Source organism: Heterocephalus glaber, unplaced genomic scaffold (genome assembly GCF_053883595.1).
Source record: "Heterocephalus glaber isolate CG9 unplaced genomic scaffold, H.glaber_assembly_v1.0 deba00000470, whole genome shotgun sequence".
Classification (NCBI taxonomy): Eukaryota; Metazoa; Chordata; class Mammalia; order Rodentia; family Bathyergidae; genus Heterocephalus; species Heterocephalus glaber.
The window spans coordinates 16,728,828-16,752,434 of NW_028258145.1; the positions used below are offsets into that span (position 1 = coordinate 16,728,828).

At 42.7% G+C, this 23,607-nt stretch overlaps 1 protein-coding gene across 1 annotated transcript in view; it reads left to right on the top strand.

The window, feature by feature from the left end:
• Nucleotides 1-23,607, top strand: part of Reep1 (receptor accessory protein 1) — a 109,163-nt gene that overhangs the window by 960 nt on the left and 84,596 nt on the right. The window lies entirely within an intron of this gene.

The following is a 23,607-nucleotide window of genomic DNA, read 5'->3' on the forward strand; positions in this document are numbered from 1 at the left end:
TGAAGTCCTTGCGGATGGGCGTGGGGGACCTTTTTTGTCTCTCCAGTCCCTCTTCCCCAGCCTTACCCACCTGGGTCAGGACAGATTTGCCACTTGCTGGGGGAGGGCAGGGCTGAAATAGGTCTGGTGAGGCCATGGTGAGGGGCACGTGCCTGGGCTTTTTCATTGTCTGTGAAAGAGGGGCTCTGGACTCCCGTGGATGATGCAGCACCACTCCCCACGTTTCCACACATCGCTGGTCTCCTTCCCTCCTTTAGAGATTCTCAAAAAAGCAATCAGCATTGTCTCCAAGGCACCATTCTGGGCTTTCCTCCCAAAGCCTGTGTCTGTGCCTGTCAGCCCCGAGTCATTCCATTAAGGCCCCCACAGCTGTTGCCAACTGCTGGGGGTTTACGCTGTACCTGGAGGTGGCATGTTAAATATTTAGAAGATGCCTGCAGGCCGAGCTGGCATGAGGAATACAGGGAATACTGGCACACCCTGCCACGCCTCATGCCTGACCAAAGCCTGCCTCCTTTTCGGGGTAGTACTTTCTCTCACGTGATCTTTGAATTTGTCAGTGGCTTCTGGAGGGCCCCAAGGGTGGGGCGGGGCAGTAGAGTTCAGTTGTTGTAGGTCCTACTGGGCTGGGAGCAAGGCTTCTGGTCCAGGGTCATGTGACCATCTTTGGTTCAATTAGCACCCCCCCCCCTTTTATTGGAGGAGTTGAGGGGTGTGAGAGGGGAGGCACATATTTGAGAGGGGTCTCAGCCACTTACTGTTACTTTCTAAAACAACCCCACTGTAGAAGGGAGACTTCAGAGAACCTAAGTGCACATAAGAATTACCCCTGTGGTCAGCCTGGTACCCTCTGGCCTAAGGGAGTGTTGGTGGGATTTGGGGCTGTTAGTCCCACTGTTCACTCCAAAAGGTCTAGGATACCTCCTATTCCTCCAATCCCTAATTTGCTATAGAAAACAACACAATTATGAATTATTAACATAGCTTTTAACAAGCAGTACCTATTTCATATAAACAATACCTCTTCATTATAGGATACTTAGATAATGTAGATAGATATTTCTTGTTTAACAACCCATCTGTTAAACAACTGTTTGGACTTATGACCCACCACTTGGATTTAGGATCCGAATTCGGACTTAGGAACGTGAGTGGCAGTGCGGCCGTATGCTAGCTTCTTCTACAGTACAGTACTGTCATTCTTGCTGATTGTACTGTACAGTGCATTACTGTAGTTTTACGTTCTGTGTTACAGTACTGGGTATAAGAATTATGCAAATAAAAGTAAAGTCATCAGGTTGGAGTTTCCTTTCACCATTTCTTTGTTCTGAATATTGTAATCTACATACTATATGCAGTTTCTCTTTTAGCGACCAATTCATTTAACAACTAGTCCAAGGAACATGACTCTGGTTAAACTAGAGCTATCTGTAGTAGGACTGGAACTCATCCACTTTATCACCACACAGAGATAACTAATGGTAATTTTGAGGGACATATTTTTCAAGAAGTTTTCCCTTATGCATATATGCACATATATTAGTATTTACAATTCAGGGACATTATTGATTTACCCCAGTACTCAGTATTCCTCATATTAAAAGAATACAGTGGACCCTCAAGTTAAAATGACCTGACATACGAACAACTTGGGTTATGGCTGGAATTTTAGTTTTAACTTATGACCAAAGTCTCGAGTTACAACCCGAATGCCGGCCGCTGTATCTAAGATGATCTTAGATACAGATTTAACTCTTAAAGAGTTTTGGAAGGAACATTACAACATCAGGAAAGGTCCTGTGTGGGGTTCATTGAGAAATCCTGGGCCAGTGTCTCTCTAAGGACACTGAGATCTGCTTGTATACAGGAGAGAGACTTTGAAGGCTGTGTAGAGGAGCCTGAGCCTTCAATTGAACAACTTGAGTTACAACCAGCCCTCAGAAATGAATTGAATTTGTAAGTCAAGGGTCCACTCTCTTTCGTGGAGGGGGAGGAATACTGTTTGGGGTCAGAAAAGCCTTGGTTCAAATCCTAGTTCTGCCTCTTGCCAGCAGATCCCAGTTCACTACTCAGATCACAAAAGATCTGAGTTCACATTCTAATTAACCCCATGTTGCTGTAGTGAAGATTTCAATGACATATAATGTGTGAATTATCAAGCACTATGGAGGGCACTAAATCAATGATGACTCCTTTCTGTGCTCCCTGGGTACACTGCAAGAGATTGGAAGAGCTCTGGGAAGGGCTCTCAGAACTAATCCACTCCTGTAGTTTTCCAGGTGGGTTCCCTGAGGGTCACTAGCCTGAGTGTGTGGGCTGTAGACTCCCAACTGATTTAGCGTGAGTGGCTTGTGGTTTGTTTTATATATTGACATTCTAGATAAAATATAATGTGGAAAATACGGGTTTTACTGCTAATGAAAACCACTGATCTAGTCATGCCCTCCCATGTGTAAAATGGCAGAGAGCATGTGACTTGCCCAAGGACACAGATAAGCTGGAGAAGAAGAGTCTTGACTATGTCCAGTGCCCTTTCTACCTGTGAGTACCCCTGACAGTTATGCTAAATAGATGTCTTTCAAGCTCCCAGACCCACTGGTGTGAGAGCATCCTATGATTTTGTCCATAAGTCCTGTTTCCTGTAAGGAATCTTTTCAAGGTTTTGTAAGCCTCTGGCACATCAAAGAACATTTAAGGAAGACCTATCACTGTGTTCTGAGGATGGACAGGGAGTATCTTCCTGTCTTTGTAGTACCAGACATCCAACCAGAGGCATTAGGACAAGCTGATGGCACTTGGGACAGCCAGCCCACGTTTGTGGATGTTTCTGCAGCCACCGCTATGTTTTTAGGGTAGCAATGTGGCTTGATTCCCTGCCCAACCCCTTGCTCCCTTTCAAGGCTTTTTTTTTTTTTTTAAAGTACCTGGCACAGGGCCGGGGATTTAGCTCAGTGGTTTTGCCCCCTGCTGTGCAAGTGCAAGGACCCGAGTTCGATCCCTGGTACCAAAAAAATAAATAAATAAATAATAAAGTACCTGGCACCTAAGTCCACTCAGTAAAGGTTAGTTATGAAGGAGATCAGCAGCCCTGTGGGTAAGTAGAGAAATTGGCCAGTGCTGTGCCCTGGGGTCAGAGGTCCCTGGGCACCAGGACAGGTTTGTGCCCACCTGGCAAAGCTCATAGAGTGAGCAGCAGTTTGAGATCCTTCTTTCTTGCCAGCCAACCTCCTGCTAACTCTCTTAGATCAGCCTGTGAAAAATTAAGAAAGAGATAGTGTAGTAGCAAGGTGGACCTTGTTGGATCCAACCTAATTAATGTCTGCATGGGACATGAGGGCTCATTTAGGACTTGCCTTCTTGCTTCTTTTAAAACATTTCTTTCTTTACAAACAAAGCCTAAGCATGAATGAATTTCACACTGGGGAGAATATGTTTGTATGCACCCTGAGGGACAGGGAGCGCAGAGGTTTTCTGTTACTTCTTGGGAGAACAGGCCATTTTAAAGCGTGTATTCCTAGGAGCAAGTGTTACCTCATTGTCTCTGGACAGACTTTTGTCTCAGGTCCAGAATGCTGGCTGAATAGATTCAGAGCTTCCCAGCCTTTGTGGGGTTAGAAGAACAAACCTTAGTTTACTGTGAGGGGAAAAAAGAGTCATAATTCAATAAAATTTTCTGAATAACTGATGGCTCTACAGAAAAACAAATTATTTCCACATTGGATGTCTTTTAAAAAGGTACTTCTGAGAATGTACAATGTGATGATCATGACCAAGTCTTGGTGTAATGGCTGAAGATCTGGCTCTGTCCCAGGAATAGGATTTGGAGCATGATGTCTCATCATCCTGGGTCAGAGATGTAAAAGTAGAGGAGACTGGAAGGAATGTGGATTGTCCTCAAGATGTTCCCTGACTGTTGCAAAACAAATGGAAAAAAAAAAAAGGAGACCATAAATCCTTTTAAACATAAGCTTGCCCTTCTTTGGGGCATGTACAGAACTATCCAGTGGAATTTAAACAGTGGAATTTGAGAAAATGACCCAGTTAATAGAGGGTTCAGGTTAGTTGAGGATTTATTTCCTGGCACTGCAGTGTAGTACATTGTAAAAGCTGGGTAAATGTTTTAAGTGAATTGTGAGAATAAAGATATTGGGTGGAAGCGAGCATACTTGGGTTCTAGTTCCAACACTGGTTTTCCCACTATCAGAGTCCTAGGTCAACTCATGCCCACCCACCCTGGGATACCTGCTCCTGTCTGAGAGACAAGGTACTGGCCAGCAAAACCTATGAGCTCTAACAGCTGCAAGGAATGGTGCTCCTGAGGCCCCTTCCTTCCCCACCTTTGCCCACCATACCACATTTATTTATAAACAGGAGGAGTGGCCTCAAGGAAGTGAAAAATACTCACTTAGATTTCAGTGCTGCTCCGCTGCCTTGTTTCTTTGTTTACTCATCCTCTGTGTGCTGGGAAGAAGCTTTTGTGTGCTTCTCCCCACTGTGTCTTATTTGAGGTTAGCTGACAAGTGAGAGTCTCACCTGGTTATTATTGGGGCAACCCCTCCTTCCTGCTGCAAAAAGCCATCTTTTTTGTGTTATTTGGGGGTGGAAAAGCTCTGGAAAGTGAGAGGAAGAAGAGAGAAAGCCCTCATTAGCCACCTAGTGAGGCTGCCATTTTGGATAAAGTAAGTGTGTGTGTGTGTGTGTGTGTGTGTGCGCGCGTGTATGTGTTTCCAGGAGAACTCAAGGGGCTGGGGGAAGGGGAAGAGTCAGCGGTACAGCATCTATAGCATATGGCACCTTTGGAATTTCACTGCCAAGGATGAGCCACACATACAAGCCCAGTTGGTTACCAGACACCACCAAGAGGGAAGGGGGGTTGTATTGGGACTCTAAGAATAGTTTTACACTTACTTATGGGCCTTGGAAATCTCCTGAGGGATTGGAAATTGGATAGTTCTGTACATGTTTGTTCTGGACTTTGAGATGAGATCTCAAAGTCCAGAACAACACAGAACTACATTGTTTTCCTTTGGAGTTTTTCAGTTATAACCTTTTCTGGGAATATAGAGAAAAGGAAAATGTAGATAAAGGACCAAATATTTGTTACACTGTGAGGGTGTTAGAAGAAATCTCACTAGATAATTTGGTATAGCATTTCCAGGATGGTGGAGGTACCCAGAACAGGAATTGCACAGGAGTTTCACCTCTTATGATCAGGATGAGGCTGCCTGGGACACTGTCCCAGCATGAAGCTGGGTTGGGCTCTGTGGGGAAGATGTAATGGGGGCTCACCTGTCAGTTCTGTGTTTGCTCTCCCAGACTACACCTATTCCCAATCAGAACAGGTCTGCCCACCGTGAGACAGTAGATTAGTACACAGAAAGCATCCATTGCCCAAGTTAATGTCTCTTCCTCACTTGTTGAGGCCTTTCAGTCACCTGGCAGTTCTACACCAAAGATGTCTCCTGCCAGCACAGGGAGCTCCAGCCCAGTGGCCCTCTATTCCCTCTTCTCTTTCCTTTTAGGATGATCATACATGCACCACATTTTCCCTTCTCCTTTATCCCCTACCTATCACAGCTCAGTTAAATTCTGCAGCAGGCATTCTCCTGTGTACTTTTGCATACACATTCTTTCTACCTCCTTGGAGGGGACTGTGGAGAGTATTTTAGGTTGCAATCAGATTTCTCATTCCCTTTTCTTAACGTGCCCTGTCCTACCTCCCTCCACTGGGCACTTCGCTGCACAGACATTGGTTCACCAGAGCCTTCCCTGGGGTTTCTTGATTTGATGCTGGGAGAGAATAGTTTTGCCTCTGGGAAAGCTATGAAAGTGGGGCTGCTGACAGCTACTAGCCTCCTGGGCCTTGGCAGAAGCGGAGACTACAGTAAAGCAGAGAGGAGCAGAGATAAGATATGGCAGAGAGAGAAGATGGCATAAGGAGTCTTGATTCTAGTTACTCAGATCCTAGTTCCTGCAGCTCCTTCTTTGATGCCATAAGCTATTCCATATCCTAGAATGGAGGTGCTGCACTTTTATTAATTAAATGTTTGTGGTAGGGTTAAGATGGACTGGATATACTGTGACAACTCCCACTTCTCAGTGGCTTGAGACAGCAAAAGTGTATTTCTTACTTGATGCTCTCTTCACTCTGGGTTAGGAAGGAGACGCTGCTCAACATAGTTACTCAACATCCCAAGCTGACACCATCTCCTTCATCTTAGGGTGGTATCATTGCAATGTATGACATCAGGATGGATGTGTTAAGGAGAGAGAAGTAGAGAGTCACACACTGGCTTTTAGTTACTGGAAGCGATATGTCCTTTCTGCTCACATTTCATTGGCTAGGCCTAAACTCAATTGGTAGAGTATTACACTCCTACCTAACAGCCCTAATAACTACAATCTATGTTGAATGATTTCTGGCCAGTTTTGCAAATCTAGCAATATCCTCAGTATAACTGGGAATTATTCTTCCCAAATGGAAGACTCCTAGCACATTCTTTTACGTATTTACATTAGAAGCATCTCACTTCCCTTTTATTTCTTTTTCTTTAAGTCTGAGGAGAGTTGGGGATTGTAAAGAACTGATGCCGTTCCTTGGCTAAAGTACTCGAAGTGCCCTGGGATTTCCATTACCTTCATCCTCCAGGTGTATCTCCAGCTGCATTCCCCCAAGAGCCTCCCTTAGGTCCCGTAACTTGAGAAAGAGTTTAGTCCTCTGGGTCCCCAGAGTGACATCATTGTTTTGTACCTTCTCATATTGTGGTATGTGCATTTACCACTCCTTAAAGATCATGTCTCCCTCTGAGCTCTTCATGTGCAGTAAGTGCCTACTAAGTGCACATTGGATTATGTGTGAGTTAGGACCTCTCTTCTGAAAGAGCGCTCTGTATGTCAGCCGCGTAACCATCCCTGGAGTAGTTAGGAATGCAGAATTCTAGGCCCCACCCAAGACCTATTAAATAGGCATTTTAGCAAAATCCACATTAAGCCTGAGAAATGTGGAGTTAGGAGACAGTACAGCTTCTCCCCTATGAAATGAAAATAAATTTTTTTTTTTTGGTACTGGGGATCAAACTCAGGACCTTTCACTTTTGAGGCAGGCACGGTGCCACTGAGCTAAATCCCCAGCCTGAGATGAAAAGAAATTAACTTGCCTAAGGTTCCCATTACTGCCTGTAGAACTAGGATCTGAACCCAAGTCCCACATTTCAGATAGACTCCAACTCATTGTTTCTGATTCTGAGAGTTTCTAACCCTGACTTTTTGTGACTTCTGAATGGCATAATTTGACTCCACCAATCTAGTGCCTAAATAAGAACCTTTCACAGATGGGCTGCCTATTGTGATCAGTAAAATTTTGTTTAGTCAGAACTGGGGTTTACGCCAGCAAGGGAATGTCTGACACACAGGGTTGGGCTGAGCAGGTCCTGCTGCTCAGAGGAGAGTGGGTTGCAACCTGCTTGGAGAAAGAGGCTGACAATATATGGCCTATAGATACTGGAGTCTTACAGTGGATTTCTGAGAACATAGAAGGACTTTTTCTCATGAGCACATGAGGCTGAGAACCACTAGTCCACATACATCCCTCCTGAGGAGGTCATAGGATCCCATGGGACTATGAACACTTCAGGCCAGCCACATGAGCTGTACAACTCATCTAGAAGTCCTCTTAGCCTTACCTTCAAAATACTCCCCATCCAAACATGACCCCCACTTCCATTGCCACCACCCTTCTCTGACCTAAAATTATTATTCACCTGGCCATTTCAAAACCCTTTTGTTTCCCCTGCTTCTATTCCTGTCTTCTAAGTGGTTTATTTAAACTGTACTGTGGATGGATATGGCTTCTGTGTGTCCCCCAGAGGTCCATGTGTTAGAACTTGGTATAGTAGTGTGGGGAAATGGAGAGCTGGGACAATTTGGGAAGTCCTTAAGTCAGAAGGAAATGTTGGATCCCATTCCTCTCTGAGTTCCTCAGCAATGTGATCTCTTTTCCCCCACATGTTTCCACCATTGCTGGAGTGATACAGCTAGGGGAGCCCCTGCAAGAGCCTGTGCAATGTTGTTTGGACTTTCAGCCTCCAAACCTGTGAGCTAAATAAACTTCTTTTCTCTATTAACCTGGCATGCCTCAAGGAATTCATTATAGTAACAGTAAATCAACTAATAAAAAATGTAACATGTCATCTCTTTCCCTTGTTCTTTAAAACCTGTCCAAAGACTCCCATTCCATGAAGAATACAATTCAAACTGACCCTCCCCTTTCTTACTTTTCTCTGGATCCTCATTGTTCCTGGAAGACAATAAACTTGTCCCACCCAACAGCCTTGGTGCTTGCTGTTGCCTCAGCTGTGACATATTCTTTCAGATTGTCTCTCTTCCTCCATTTAGATCTCTGCTCACATGTCCTCTTATCTTTCCCTGAAACAGTGCTTTAATTTGTTAATTTGTCCATGGTCTCTCTCTACTAGCGTTTGATCTCCATGACTTTTGACACTTGTCTTGTTCACAGTTGTCTGCCCAATGCCTAGAGCAATTCTAAGCCCATACTAATGGTTTATAAATCTTTGTTGAGTGAGTGCATGATTCTGTGTTCCCTTTGGGCTAAAAGATAATTTCCCAAAGCTCAGTCATGTAGAAACTTGATTTGTTATGATGGTAAGTAACTTAACCTCTTTAAGCCTCAATTTTCCTATCTTTTTTTTTTTGGTATTGAGGATCGAACTTGGGACCTTGCACATGTGAGGCAGGTGGTAGAACCACTGAGCTAAATCCCCGGCCCAAATTTTCCTATCCTTAAGATGAAAGATTTAATTTCTGTCCTTGGAAATGTGAAAAACTAAATAGTCTGAAAACCTCCCTTAATAAAAACTGAATTTTAAAAATTTCTGAGAATTTGGATTTTTCAAGTAATCAGATTACCAAGAGACAAAACAGAGAGGGTATCATTTTGCAATAATATAAGCTAGACTGTAGCAGTTGCATAGCAAACTGAAAAGTTAGCTTAAAACTCAGCCATTTTATATCCTGTGGGGATCTGATAGAAATTATTCCTTCAATATACATCATACAGGGTCAGCTCAGAAACCGTGAATTCACACTTCAAAATTATAAAACATATGAGGAAACAACTCCCATAAGCAGGAATTAGCAAGTAATACAAACACACAATTAGCCCTCTGATAATAAATAAACATCATATGAATTGTGTTGGTTGACTTTCTATCACTGTGATGAAACTCTGAGATAATCAAGTCAAAAGGAAGAGGGGATTATTTTGGCTCAAAGCCTTGGAGGTTTCAGTCCATGGTTAACCTGTTGCCTTTCGGCTTTTGTTGAGGCAGCATATCACGGTGAGAGTGTGAGGCAGCGGAGACCTGTTCACCTCATGGTGGCCTGGAAGCAGAGAGAGACAGGAATGGGCCAGGATCCAACTGTACCCTACAAGGGGATACCCCCAGTGATCTAATCCCAAACTCTTAAAAGATTTTACCACCTTCCAAGAACACCACAGGCTGGAGCCCCAGCTTTTAATATGTTCACAATGGGGCCTAATTTGTCTCACTGCCAGGTGGCTCTGAACCACTGGTACTACATGCATGACTGCCTCATTGTGGTACTACTGGTGGTTCAAGTGGGCAGGAATGTGTTAAAACATGGGCCTTTAGGTGACATTCAAGATCCAAACTGTAGCAAGTGATTAGGACTTCCATCCTTACTCAAGACTGATTTATTGATTCATCTATTACTTGATTGATTTATTCATTGATCCTCTACCCATTTATTGACCATTTGCTTTGTGCCAGGCACTAAGTTGGCACAATAAAGGTGAATGAATTATGATTCCATATTGGGGAAGTTTATGAAGCCCAATAGCCAACAAGTGGGAAACTGGGACTTGAACTCAAGCATCTCTCCTTCCAGACCAGTGCTCTTCCCAGTGGGTGGGCACTTTATGGGTGTTTGTGAATGCCTTTTCTGGCTTCAATTGGACATTGTAAGGGGAACCTTTTAGCAGAGGAAGTGGTGCATCTGACCTAGGGAATGATTAAACGACTATGGCATGTCCCTACTGGGGAACATTTGGCAGAGGAGAGGATGTGCTAATGGGAACATAATCTAGAGCAAGTCAAGCACCATTAGCCACTGTATTAGTCTCCCACCACTGTTGGAACGGTCACTACTTTAGTCACATAAAATAACAGAAAGGTATTCTTTACAGTTCTGGAGGCAGAGTCTGATATGCCTCTTCTGAGGCTAACATCAAGGTGTTGGCAGGGCTGATTCCATCTGGAAAGTGCAGAGGGAGACTATTACTTGATTCTTCCAGTTTCTGGCAGCTGTGGGTGTCCATTGACTTGTGGTTGTATCACCCCAACTTCTGTTTCTGTGGCCGCATATCCCCCTCATCTAAAGATACTTATGGTCCCCATAAATTATCCAGGATTCTCTCCCCATCTCAAAATCCTTCATTCGGTCACATTTGCAGAGTTCCTCTTGCCTTAGAAAGAAACACTCATAGGTCCCAGGGATTCATTGGCTGCCTTTGGAGGTCACTACTCAGTCTTCCACACCCATGGTTGTGGGACCTGATGCCATAGGTGAGCAGAGATTACCTAAGAACAATCTAAAATAAGGGAGATTGAAGGGAACACTTCACTGTTCTATCATCTTATTTTGTCTCCATATCTAGGCTATCTTTGAGTTACAAAAATTATTTAAGTCATTACAAAAGATTATAAAGAAAAAATGGTTAGAGGACAGTGGATAATAATCCAATGAATAGTCATTTATTCATTGCCTACTTTAAGAAATAGAACCTTACCATCCTTGTATGAATATACCACATTTATTTATGACTTGAATGAACTCTTGGTGGACATTTGGGCAGTTTCTGGATTTTTCTTTTCTCTCTTTTGCTCTTGGAAAGCATGCTGCATTGAACATTCTTGTACATGTTGCATGGTGCACTTGTACACATATGTCTCCAGAATTGGAATGGCTCAGGCCTAGGATATCTGCATCTTCCACTTAACTAAATAACCTAAGTTAAGCTTCCATGAATGGAAGGGTCTGTTTCTGGGCTCTTTGTTTCATGGATCAGTTTCTCCGACCCTGCACTGGCACCACACTGTCTCAATCACTGTGGCTTTACAGAAATTTTTGTCTGACCTTATAAGGGACCCCGTGTGTTCTTCATGAATTATTTCCCAAAATGGCTTTCCTTCAGCAATGCATATGATTTCAGTTCAACTGTATCTTTACCATCACTTGATATTGTCACACTTTAGCATTTTTACCAGTCTGGTGGGTACAGAACAGAATCTCATTATGGTTAATTTGCATTGCTCTGAATACTAATGAGATTGAACATCTTTTCATGTGTTTATTGGCCATTCATGTTCTCTCTTCTGTGAAGTGCCTGTTCAAGTCTTGCCAACATTTCTCTCATTCTTATCTTATTGATTTGGAGAAGTCTTTCAATATTCTGGATGCTACCCTGCTGTCTCTTATGTGTTATAAATGTCTTCTCCCTACCTTGGTTTATATTCTCATTTTCTTTATGGTGTGTTTTGATGATCAGAAGTTTTTAGACTAATGCAATAGATTCAGTTTTTTCACTTATATTTTGTGTCATTTGTGTTCTAGGAAGCCACCTCTCTCTGAAATCATGAAGTTATTCTTCTGTATTACTCTTAGCAGTTTTACAGTTTTTCTATTCACATTTAATTTTCTAATCCATCTTAAGTTGATTTTTGTATATGATTTGACGTAGCAATCCAAAATGTTTTCTTTTTTTTCCCACCATATGAAAACCCCAATTTTCCCAGCACCATTTGTTGGAAAATTCATCCTTTCTTTGCAGATCTGCAGTGCCCAGCCCTGTCAGAAATTGAGTTTCTGGGCCTGGGATTTGGCTCTGTGGTGCCCTGCCTGGTTGGCAAGTGCAAGGACCCGAGTTCAATCCCCGGTACCATGGTGTGTGGGTCTGTTTCTGGGCACATCACCCTGTCCTGCTGAGCACTCAGTCTGGCCCTGCATGGGTCCCATACCGTCTTAAGTGCCGAAGCTTTAGGAACAGTCTTGGTACCTGTATGACATAGCAAGTTTCCCAGCTTCCTAGTGTTTTAGTGCTTTCCTCTTCCATGTACATGTTTAGAATTAGCTTAAAATTGTGTGTTATGACACAAATACACACACCCCCAAATCCATTGGTATTTTTATTGGAATAACACTGAATCTATGGAACAATAGAGAATTAATATTCTTAAGATACTGAGTGTGCCAATCCATACACAAAGTATCTACTTCTGTCTATTTAGGTCTTCTTTAATGACTTGCAATAAAATTTTATAATTTTTGCTCTGAATATCATGCACACCATTTGTAGATTTATTTCCAGGTATTTCATATTTGTTAATGCCAATGTATTTAGTATCTTAATACAATTTTATCTTCCAACTATTAATTAGAAGATTGCAGCCTTGGTAAAGTTTAGATTCTTTTGGGTTTTCCAAATAGTGTCACCCGAGAATAGTGCAGTCTTTCCAGTCTTTATTCCTCCCCCTCCCCTTACTGCCCTACTTAGGATCCCCAGTGCGTGATGACTAAATGCAGTGGAGGCACTCTTGCTTTATTCCTGACTTAAAAAGGAGTGCTTCCACATTCCTCATATTGTGCTTGCTGTAGGGTTTTCAGAAATGTACTTTACCACTTTAAAGTGATGGCTTGCTAAGAGTTTTTATAAGGAATGATATCGTATTTTATCTCCTGCTTCTAATGAGTTAATCTTCAGTCTGTTAAGTGGCAAATTGTATTAATTCATTTTACTGTTAAATTCACCTTGCCTTCCTGGATAAGCTCTGGTGTAGTTTGTGGAAGATTGGATTTTTTCTTGAATGGTTAATAAAACTTGCTAGTAAAATGAGCAAGGCCAGTTACTTTTTCTAAGGGAAGATTTTCAACTACTGATTCTATTTCTTTAATGGTTATAGATATCTACTTGAGTCAATATTATTTTATGATTTCATTCATTTCATTGATGTTTAAAACTTATTAACAGCTAACAGTGTTGCTTCTGCACCCCATTCCTCTTCTCCTCTCCTTCTAGCGCTCATTGGATATGTGAGATGTTTTACTCCGTCTCCCATATCTCTGCATTTATTCCTTTTTCTGCCACTGGCTGCACTACGAATAATTTTCTGCATTTCTGTCTCCTTAGCTGTATCTAATCAGCTGCTGAACATATCTGTTGGTTTTTAAATTTTAATTATTACATTTTAGAAATCCTATTTAGTTCTCTTCCAAAACAGCTTGACCATATTATATGATTTCTGTTCCTTCTGTATATTCTAAATCCACTCTTATTCCTTTCAAGATGTTCACCATATTTATGTTGTAGTCTGAGTTTTTCAGTCTGATACTTCTAGCATCTAAAATTATATCTTTGTTTTGTGTGTGTACCGGGGATAGAATTCAGGACCTTGCACCTGCCAGGCAGGTGCAGCACCACTGAGCTAAATCTTTGGCCCTAAAATTATATCTTGAAGGACACTTTAGCCAACTCTTATTTCTGTTGGCTCTCAGTCAAGATTCATTGTGTGTTTTGTAACTTTTTTTTCACTCCGAACTTGTATTCCGTAGGACCTTATCTGCAGGAATTTTTTGAGGTCTGGTTTATAGGTGAGTCCCTCCAAAGATTTGCCTGGTGCAGTATCAAACCATGAGAAAGCAAATCCTGAGCCCCCTTCCTCCTCCCTCATACTAGAGATTCAACCTTCACACTGAGCTATATCACCAGATTTTTTAAAAATTTTGAGAAAGGTCTTGGTAAATTGCCTAAGCTGGGCTTGAATTGGCAGTCCTCCTGCCTCAGCCTCTGGAGTGCTGGGATTATAGGGTTGTTCCACTACAGTTGGTGATAGATTTTTATTTGACCACTTGGATAATGTAAATTTGAGCTGTCAACTATTTGAGTAGTCTGGTTACAGATTCTCAGAGGAAATATTGTTTTCTCTCTACTGGCTGCTATTTTTGTTTGTTTCTGGTACCTATAGGCATGGTAGCCAGCTTAACTCTACCCTTTTACAGGTGGTGTAGTTCTTTTGAATCCCTAGGTCAGTAGTAGTTCCGTGGGGCTGTTCTAACAAAGTAGCACAAACTGTTGGCTTAAGATAATGGAAATTTATGCCTCACAGTTCTAGAGCCTTGAAGTCCAAGCTCAATGAGGTGGCAGGGCTATGCTCAGTCTGGAGGGTGTAGCGGAGCTTCTGGTGGTTGTCAGCCTTCCTTGCTCTTCCTTGGCTCTTAGGTGCATCACTGTATCTCTGTTACCATTGTCACATGGCAGTCTCTTTATTTGTGTGTGTCTGTGTCCTATTTCCTCTTCTAAGGACACCCATCATATGGGGTTATGGCTCACCCTAATGACTTCATTTTAACTTGATTACATCTACAAAGATCCCTTTACCACATAAGGTCACATTCACAGGTTTTGGGGATAGGACTTCCACATATCTTCTTGAGGGACATGATTTAATACATAACAAAGCCTAAGCTTTCTAGAAGGACACTCCTAGCCAGATTACTCAAAGTGTGATCTGGGGACCTGCAACATCACATACGTAGGAAATTATTAGGGATGTAAGTTCTCAGGCCCCCCAGATCTACTGAATGAGAGCACGTGAGGGTGGAGTGTGAGAATGTGCGTATGAGAAAGCTCTCCAGACTTCTTATGCGGGCTGCAGTTTTAAGAAGCTTTGTCTCAAGAAGTAGAAATAGCAAATAAATACATGAAAAAATGTTCAACATCACTGGTCATTCGAGAGATGCAAATGAAAACAATGCTGAGATTCCACCTCACTCCAGAAAGAATGGCTCCTATCATGAAATCAACCAATAACAAATGCTGGCAGGGCTGTGGGGAAAGAGGAACCCTGCTCCACTGCTGGTGGGAGTGTAGACTGGTGCAAGCACTGTGGAAATCCGTATGGAGATACCTCAAAGAACTAGGACTGGAAGTCCCATTTGACCCTGCTATTCCACTGCTGGGGATCTTCCCCAAAGAATTAAAAGAATCATACAACAGTGATATATTTGCACCCATGTTCATAGCAGCACAGTTTGTAATAGCTAAAACTTGGAAACAGCCCAAATGCCCATCAACTGGAGACTGGATAAAGAAAATGTGGTTTTTAAATAAAATGGAGTACTACTCAGCCGTAAAAAATGAGAAATTAGAGACATTTATAGCTAAGTGGATGCACATTGAGGCCATACTCTTAAGTGAAATAAATAGCACACAGATGTATAAATACCGAATAGTTTCTCTAGTGTGAGAAACTGAAAGTGTAAATAAGGACTAAATGTATAATAGGTAATGTGAAATAGGAAGAAAAGGGGCAAAGGGGAAGGAAGTGGGAGGGCTAGGGGAAAGGATAGAATGGGATTAATATGAGAAAATGGAAAAATAGGAACAAAATCTTTGTAAATAGGGAGGACTGAAGGGGTTGAAGGGAGGGCTGGGCAAGGGTGAAAAATAACCAAGAGAGACTATGTAAAGGTGCAAATTTCCAATGATGAATGTCATTATATTGTATACCTAAAATGTACCAATGATTAGAATGAATAATCGATAATGTAAAATAGGAAGAAAAGGTCCAAAGGGATAGGGGTAGTGGGAGGGTCAGGGGAAAGGAAAGAAGGGAAAGGAAAAATGCTGAGAAATGGAAAAAATGGAAATAAAGTCTTTGTAAATAGGGAAGGGTGGAGGGCGTGAAGGGAGGGCTAGGAATGGGGAAAAAATAAGAACCAAGATGCATTATATAAAGGTACAATTCCCAGTGAGAAATGTAATTGTGTTGTATACCTACAATGTACCAATAAAAGAATTTCATACAAAAAAAAAAAAGAAGAAGCTTTGTCTCCTACGCTTGATACCTGGTGGCATCGTGAACCGAAGTTCAAAGCTTCAGTTCAGCAAGTGCTCTTCATTAACTTTTCTGGGGCTCTGCTTTGACTTGGTTTTGGCCTTCATGCCCACTTACAGTGACATTGTAGAGTCAGTGTGTTAGGAAAATATTTGTGTTGATTACATTTTCAAAATGAAAATCTTTGAAATTCATAGACAAGTTGAAAGAACAGTATAATGAGTACCTATATTCTTCTGAGTGTGCCAGCCTCCATCTCTGTTTAATTATACTCATTTCTCTCTTGCCAAACCATCTGGAAGTAGGCAGACATCGCACCACTGCACCCTGAATATTTCAGAATGTCACTCAAGGAAAAAATTATTCTCCTATACCAGTGGTTCTGAAATGTGTTGGTCTTGGCCCCTTTTACATTCTTAATTAAAAAAACAAAAACCCTAAAGGCTGCAACGATCTTTTCTTTATGTAACTTATATCTTTCATCATTTACCATATTAAAAATAACAGACATTTTAAAATGTTATTTATTAATTTAAAAATAATAAGAATCTATTGTGTTAAATAACACTTTTTTTTTTTGGTACTGGGGATCAAACTCAGGACCTTGTACTTGCAAGGCAGGCGCCAGAACCACTGAGCTAAATCCCTGGCAAATAACACATTTTTATGGAAAGTAATTATATTTCCCAGAACAACAACAAAAAAGCACCACAAAGAAGGAATCATACATTTTTGTAATTCCCTTTCATGTCAAGATTACTTATAATACCTGTCAAGGTTGAAGCAGGAGTTCAAGCCCAGCCTGGGCAACTAAGTGATTTATCAAGACCTTGTCTCAAAAAAAATTTAGGACTGGGGATGTGGCTCAATGTGAAGGCCCCAGGTTCAATCCCCAGTACTCTTCCCTCCTCCGAAAAAGGTTAATTAAAATGTGTCATCAGACACCTTATTAGTGAATGGTGATCTGCATTATACTTTGAATGACTCTTTTACCCACACATGATTTTGTAACACCATGCATTGTTCATTTGGAAACTATTGGTTCTCTGAGTTAAATAAAGACTTCTACGTGTTGACATGTTTCATTTTACAATATCAGAAATAAAGTTTGTTGATATCACTTTCAGTTTCCTCACAAAAGTCTGATTAAGTGTTGGAACACTTTCAAGTTCATCATAGTGGATACGAATTTTTTAAAATCCCAATTTTTGCTTGAAATCTCAAATTTTATCAGTAGCCACAAACACTGTCTTTAGGTAATAGGCAAATTTGTTCATTTCCTAAAAAATGCTTTCCAGATACCCAAGTCCTCTGTCAGTCATTCGGTGACAGTGGTGTTCCATGAAGAGAGGGCTGATTCAGCACTCAGGTCAGGGACACTAGTGCTTTTCCTCAAGGTGGTTATCATACTTTGGTATGCAGCAGAAGTGCTTTCTGTGTATTTGCCATGTCATTGCAGAATATTAAGAACACCTGTACTCAAGGGTCAAGATTAATTGAAGTGATGGGTTTGACTGCAACATCCATGATATTCTTAAATGAAACAGGGACCTTTTTTCTTCTGAGTCATGGTGATGAATACAATGAGTCCTGGTAGAGTTTGGAGCCCTACTTTATGTAAAGTAGCAGGAGCAGTTTTACCCTTTCCTGTTTTTGCACCATCAGTGCAAATTCAGTAGAATCAAAAGCAGATGTCTTAATATTGTTGAAATTGTCCTGATCTCATGGACACTTTAAAAGGGCCCTAGGGTCCCCCTGGGAGCCTGTGGATTATACTTTAAGAACCACTTACTGTCCATTACAAAACCATTTCCACACCTAAGAAAATCAACTATCTCTATAACTTCATCCAATATATGGTCTGAGTGCAAACCATTTTTATATGAAAGATAATTTTTTACCATTTTTTCCTTGTTTCTGTTTGGATCCAATTCAAGTTCACATATTGACTTTGGCTGTTACTTCTGACCAACCTAGAACAGTGCCCTGATCATGGAGAGTCCAGGCTGGCTGTGATGCAGAAGCTTCTGGATTTGTCAGACTTGTTGTCATGCCTAGACTCAGGTGCAACAGTTGTGGCTAGAACACCATCTACACGATGAGGGGCCTGGCAGGAAGACGCTCTGAGTGTCAGGCTATCTCAGATTGGTGACAAACAGTTAGCAAAATATTTAAAAAATTTAAAAATCCATAATGTTTAGTTTTCAGTGGGAGGTTTAGTCAGGGTATCTCGTCTGATGCTGTCAGAAACCATGGTCTCCTTCCCATCCTTCAATTTTGAGATTTGTAGATACAGTGGATCCTTGACTTACAAATTCAGTTCCTTCCCAAGGGTTCATTATAACTCAGGTTGGTCAATGAAAGCTCAGGCTCCTCTACACAGCCTTCAAAGTCTCTCTCCTGTACTCAGGCAGATCTCAGTGTCCTTAGAGAGATACTGGCCCAGGATTTCTCAGTGAACCCCACACAGGAAAGGATGTTGTAATGTTCCTTCCAGAACTCTTTAAGCGTTAAATCTCTATCTGAGACCACCTGAGACCAAGTGGCTGGCATTCGGGTCATAACTCAAGATTTTAGTCGTAAGTTAAAACTACAATTCTGGTCATAACCCAAGTTGTTCTTTGTTTCAGAAGTACAACTCCTGCTGGGTTATGTAACTTAAGCATCTAGAGTGGTACTGGCTGCAGATGAGGCTTGATCTAGCCGCTCAGGTTTGGCATCAAAACAGCAGGTTCTGTGGTCTCTCCTCTGCAACCATTGGTGCCTATTTTACATTAAAGTCTGCTCGCCTTGCAGATGAGAGGGTTGGCTTCCAGAAGCTTCTGAGGGCTTGGATTCCTCATTTGTATCTAGTAGGTAGAAGGCAACTAGAAGGCAAGTATCTTCTTCTGATTTTTGTCAGAAGCCTGTCACTGAGCCAATTCCTATGGCAGGGGCATGGAATTGCTATCTAACCTAAACCAACCAAGACCAAGGCATATATACAGCTTCTCCAAACTTAGGGGCTCTGTGGGATTGGAGAGGGGACCTAGAGAACATTCGAAAGCCAACTGGATGACCAAAGAAGGCTTTAGCATCTATAATAATAAAAAACCCTTTCCTGAGTACCTACTGTGTAACAAGTATTGTAGTTTATTCATTCAGCAGTTCCACTGTCATCCAGGCTTTAGTGAGTCGCTGCTCTGGGCCAATTGTGGGTCACCAAGGGAAGCAAAGGGAGTCTTTGCTGTTGTGGTGTTTTTCATGTGAAGTTCTGTAGTTTCTTTAATACATCACTAATAAAAGCTGGATGTGACTGTCTCTTTCCCAGATGATAAAGCCATAACCCAGGCCTAGGCAGCTGTCCCCATGCCACCTAGTAAGTTAGTGGTGGCCCCAGATGCAGCATCACCATCTGGCACAGGACTAGGTGGGGCTCAAGAGTGTCCCAACTCTACCCCTGGTGAACTATGACACTTTGGGCATAGGGCTGTGCTTCTTAGGGCCTCCTGAAGGGAGGTGGGGCTGCAACTGCTGACGGGCATGTCCCCTGACAGCTCGAAGCATCCTATGCTGTAGATCTCTGGAGGTGCCAACTACTCAAAGCTAGGTAGACTCTCCAGAGATGCAGGAGCCTGTGGCGTCTCTGGTCTTTATGGCGAGGAGCTGTTGAAAACAGGAGCCCAAGGAGGATCCTCAGGAGCTTCTTCCCTGTGCTCAGCTGGGGGAAAGAGCAGGTGATGAGTGCAGGATTGGCCGGTGAGTTGTTTCCATGGATTCTGCTCCCACAGGGCCATGAGGATGAATTTAAATTGCTGTTGGAGAAGCCCTTGTCCATCTTCCTTTGTAACAGGTTAGCCCTGTTGCTGGGTCTCCTGTCCTGGCCTGCTTGGCCCCAGCCAGCCTGCTTAGCCACCTGGACCTGCCTCATCTCCAAAGTCAGGCTGGGCTCCAAAGTGTGAGGTCAGCCTGGGCCAGCTGAGCCCCGCAGTGCCCTCTGAGACATGACAGGCTCAGCATTTCCCCAAGGCAGCTCATCCAGTTTAATGAGGCTCTGGGTGGGGAGGTGGTTTCCCTGCAGAGCACGGGCAAATTCCCCAGCTGGCAAAGATGCCTAGGCAGCCGAGCTGCCACCACTGGGCTGGCAGCAGATGAGGTCAGCTGTGGTTGGGCACCAGGCAAGGAGCTATGAGGCTGGGTGAAGTCACTTGGGGTGGGAGCTCCAATCCCAGGAGAATTTGGAGAGATTTTCTGGGTAGATAGAACCAGTTGCTGTGGTTAGTCTTTCCTTTACATTAGTGTGCTACTTGGGGGTTTGCAAACTGCTTTTACCTGCATTATGGGATCCAAGGTCACAAATATGGTGGCCCCTGGGTTGAAAGTAGCCTGTGGGTGCTTGTTGGGCTTGCGGTGTTTTAGATTTGAATGAGTTACCAACACTTTAAGATGGATAGATGTGGCATCAGAATCCAAATTTCTGGCTTCTTTTTAATCAGAAGATCTGGGACCACAAGATGATTCTAGCAGGGTGGTATAGCCAAGCTTTGGGGTGGTTGTCTCTGGGGGGAGCATATGGTCCCTGATCCATTCAGCCTCCCCTGGCCCTGTTACTGCAGGCTGCTGTTGGCTACTCCTCTTATACCTGGTCCCCTCCATCACTGGCCTGGCCTTTGATTCTGTATTTCCAGAGCAACCCAGGGAGCCAGGCACCAACACCCCTGTTTTCCAGTGAGGTAACTAAGGCTCAAACTGGTTTCAGCATGTTAAATAGGGAAATAGTCATGGTCTGAATCCATCATGGCTCGGCCACTGAAGAACTCTGTGGTCTTGGGTGAGTGACTTGCCCTGGACAAGCCCAGTTTTCCCATTCACAAAATGAAGGTTTGGGGGCTTACTAGTGTATTGCTCAACATAAGAAATAGATGGAGTTCAGAGAAGCTAGGAGAGAAGAAGGAAAGAAAGGAGGGAAGATGGCTGAACAACATAGCCGAGAGGCAAAGGAACCTTCAGAAAGTTCTTGGATAGCTTGGTTTGATCCGTTTACTTTTCTTTTCCTTCTTCTTTTTCTTTTTACAGTACCAGGAATTGAACACAGGCCCTTTACACTGCAGTAGAGCTGCAGCTCTTTTTATTTTGAGATAAGGTCTCGCTAAATTCCCTAGGCTGACCTTGAACTTGTGATCTTCCTGCCTCCTCCTCCCAAGTAGTTGGAATCACCAGTATATGTCATTACACCTAGCTCCAATTGCTTTTTTGTGTGTGTGATATAACCTCTCTGTGTATCTCTGGATGTTCAATAAAATTGATTGTTCACACTAAGAAAAAAGGAGGGAGAGTATCTAACTGCTCACCAGTTTTCCCACCTTCGTTGACATCTGCCACTCTGAGGAGACCTTGGCAGTATGCAGCTGTTAGCAGAAGGACACAATATCTGTGCCTTATTCCCCTAAACTAAAGACAAACAGATCTATTTACCATAATAAAAATACTTTTATCAGCACAGATCTGTACTTTATGTCAGCTGTTGCATTGGCAGCTTGTGTACATTGTTTCACTTAACCCCATGGGGTAGGTAGTGTTATTTCCATTTTTCAGGTGAGCACTCTGAGGTTTAGAAAGGCTAATGTGCCCAACTCTTGAACGGTAGAGGCAGGAGTCCAATATGAATCTCTGATTTCTCTTATCTTTGCTTGAGTGTTACTACAAGATCTATGCAAAAGGTTCATTCCCAGTGCAGAGCAGTGGTAGATTTGCACCTGCAAGGAAGAAGAATCATAAACATGCAGAAATACTGCGGGCTAGACTAACTGGTCTGGCTACATGTAGAAGGAGTAAAAGGTCTTTCAAGTGCAGTTTGGATTCTCTTCTATGGGGCACGAGGCCTACTCCAGGCAATTTGAGGTTAGATGCGCTAGATGAGAATGTGCCAGCTGTATTTGAAAGACCAGAGGCTTGTGAAGAATCAATGTAGCATCATCTTGGGGGTTCAATTTGAAAGATAGGCTTTGAGATCAAAATATGAAACTTTGATTTTGGACAAGGGCCAGCTAGTGAAGGTTTTATCAAGGGGAGGGATGGGAAAGCAGTGTATCTATGTATCCTTGTTTGAAGTAACAAGGATTGAACCAGTGTCTTGGCAGAGGGAATGGAAAGAGAGGGATGAAGTGGTAAATTAGTAGAACAGAAATAATTGATAATTGATGTGTGTAAATTGGGAGAAATTTTGGAAGTTGTAGTCCTGTCATGTCCCAGTGTGGGGACTCCTATTTGGGTGATGGGCTTGACAGCCATGCATCAGGTCACTGCAGTGAATGAGAGGGGCAGAGCATCTCAATGGCAGTTAGCCTCTGAAGCCAGTGCAGAAGGGTGGAGGTGAATAGAGTCCCCTACCCCCCACAATTCATGTCTGCCCAGAACCTCAGAATGTCACCTTATTTGGAAATAGGGTCTTTGCAAACACTTATCAGGTTAGGATGAGTTCATACTGGATTAGGGCCAACCCTATCCCAGTGACTTGTGTCCTTGTGGGGAGAAGGAAATTTGGGCACAGACTGAGACCTACAGGAGAACACCATGTGACGACTGAGAGTCAGAGCAATGCCTCCAGCAACTAAGCAATACCAAGGATTGCTGGCAACCGTGCAGACCTAGGGAGAGGCCAGGGAGGATGAGCGAAGCTCTGCTGCCACTGTAGTTTCAGACTTGCAGAATGGTGAGAGAAAAAATGTCTGTTGTTTTAAGCCACAGGTTTGTGCTACCTTGTTACTGCAGGAAACAAACTAGGGTCCCTTACCTTGAAACACTGGGCCCCTGCTGGCCTCCCTGTTTCAAGAGGATACAAGGACAGCTTGGCATGATTTGTCCTGACAGATCCAGTGCAGGCTCCCACTGCTTGTGTCTTTCCTTTCTAGCCTTACACTCATTTTAATAATATGGTCTAAAATTTTGCCCTAGTGTCCAGGACTATCCATAATGTAATTCTGGATGACCTTATTTTTCAGTTTCCATGACCACCCCCACATAATGCAAGCTTTCTATGCCTTGGCTTGAGTCATCGCTATTCCCCCCTGAATGCTATCTCCTCTCCTTTCTATTCTGTCCACTTTTAATGCCAACTTTTTCTTCCCTGAACCATTTTAACCTAATGTAGAATTTTTTTTGAAGACAGTGTCTTGCTAAGTCACTGAGTTACCCAGGCTGGGCTCAAACTTGTAAATCTCCTGTCTCAGTCTCCCAGAGCCACTACACCTGGCTCTAATGTGGATTCTTTGTTTTTCAGCCTCAAAGCACACACTGCTAGCACTAGTCATCGATCAGCATCCTACATAGCTGTCTGGAGACATTTTGTGTGCTTTCATATTTCTTAACTCATTAATTTTTAAAAACTTACTACCATTTTTGTCTTGCCTCTTGGATTCATGTCTCATTTCCTTGAAGGCAGAGAGCCTAGTTTTTGCTTCCTTTTCTCTTTTGTACACTTCACACATTGTTATTGAGGGAAGGTGATCTTCCTGGTCTGGGAAAGATTAGAAAGAAGGAAAGACTTGAAGGGAAATCTTATTGACCTTTGGAGTAAATGGCATAAAGGGGACAGTATGTATGTATATATCCTTGGAATACAAGGTCCCATTTTTGTCCTAGCAGTTCCAGACTTATTTATCCCTAAAGCAACAACTGAGTCATGTGCACCTTTCAT